Source organism: Vicugna pacos, chromosome 5 (assembly GCF_048564905.1).
Source record: "Vicugna pacos chromosome 5, VicPac4, whole genome shotgun sequence".
Classification (NCBI taxonomy): Eukaryota; Metazoa; Chordata; class Mammalia; order Artiodactyla; family Camelidae; genus Vicugna; species Vicugna pacos.
Window position 1 is genome coordinate 48458659 of NC_132991.1, and position 1732 is coordinate 48460390.

The following is a 1732-nucleotide window of genomic DNA, read 5'->3' on the forward strand; positions in this document are numbered from 1 at the left end:
ATGACAAGAGAACAGGTCACAAGAAAGAGACAGCAAGGTAAGATGGAAAGAGAAATGTGTGAGATAAAAAAGGATTGATGTTATTGCAAATCAACTATACTTTAATTAAAATAAATAATTAATTAATTTTTTAAAAGAACTCCTACAACTCAATAACAACAAAAGAATAAAAATTTAAAATGGGCAAAGTATTTGAATAGACATTTCTCCAAAGAAAATATACAAATGGCCAAGAAGCATATGAAAAGATGTTCAACACCACTAATCATCAGGGAAATGCAAATCAAAACCACAATGCAATGTCACCTCATACCCATTAGGATGGCCTCAATCAAAAAGCAGAAAATAATAAATGCTAGCAAGGATCTAGAGGAACTGGAATACTTGTGAACTGTTGGTGGGAGTATAAAATGATGCAGCTACTATGGAAAACAGTACAGAGATTCCTCAGAAAATTAAAAATACTGCACATTGTTAGAGTTTGAAGTTGAGGCCACTGGTTGGCTGATGAACTCACAAGTGTAGGTAGTGTGCTACATGAGGGGCAGGTTTTTCATTAACATCACAAGGGATGAGTAGAGTTTGACAGTAATACTTGCTACAAGCCAAAAAAAAATTAAAAATAGAACTACCATATGACCCACAAATCTCTCTCTTAGGTCTATGTATATATACAAAAGAATTGAAACCAGGATCTTGAAGAAATATTTGTATACCCATGTTCATAGCAGCACTATTCACAGTAACCAAGAGGTGGAAGCAACCCAAATGTTCATCAACAGATGACTGGATACACAAAGCATGGTATATATGTATAAAGGAATACTATGCAACCTTAAAACTGAAGGAAATCCTGTCATATGCTACATAGATGAAACTTGAGGATATTAATAAATGAAATAAGCCAATCACAAAAGACAAATACTAAATGATTCTACTCATATGAGGTACCTAAAGTAATCAAACTCATAGAAGCAAAGAGGAGAATGATGGTTACCAGGGGGCTGGGAGAAGGAGAAGCAGGGAGTTGTCAGTGGGTGTAGAGTTTCAGTCATACAAGATGGAAAGTTCTAGAAATCTGTGTGACAACAATATGCATATAGTTAATAATACTGTACTACACACTTAAAAATCATTAATGTTATGGCTTTTTTTAACTACTACCACCACCACAATGACAACAAATTTTAATGGGCCTAAGAGATGGCAGATTTGAAAATACAATGCATATTTTTAACTTGCAAAAAAAAAATAAAAAGGATTGATGTAAAACCAAACTGCAATGATAGAATTAAAATCTGCCCTTGAAGTCCTGTGGAACATAAATCAGATAACCAAGTTCCTAAAGTAGGAGCCCAACCTGAGGAAATCTTATGGTATATAGAAGAAAATAACAAAGATGAAAATAATGAAAAAGAAGATAAAAATGCATAGAAAATCAAAAAATTGTACATGTTTTTCAAGAAAAACTTACAGAAAAATTAAACATTTTTAACCTTAAAAAATGTTAGAATATGCAGATCAAGAAACCACTACATTCCAGGCAAAAGGAATATAGTAAGACATAATTTAGAAGCAACTCTGAGAACTTCTGAAGGTCACAGATGAATGAAAGTAGCCTATAAGCAAGGGAGCAAGCAGAGGAGAAGTTTATTCTTAAAAGAATAAACAAGCCTCAGGTTTCTCATTTGCCATAGTAAATTCCATATAGACAAAAAGGACATCTACAGAA

The 1732-nt window shown here is 33.1% G+C and overlaps 1 non-coding gene across 1 annotated transcript; it reads left to right on the plus strand.

Annotated features, from left to right (window-relative positions):
* Positions 1 to 463: 463 nt before the first annotated feature.
* LOC116280759 (small nucleolar RNA SNORA62/SNORA6 family) lies at positions 464 to 606 on the plus strand. Its single transcript, XR_004190238.2, has one exon. It is a non-coding gene; the product is annotated as a small nucleolar RNA SNORA62/SNORA6 family (small nucleolar RNA).
* The last annotated feature ends 1126 nt before the right edge of the window (positions 607 to 1732 follow it).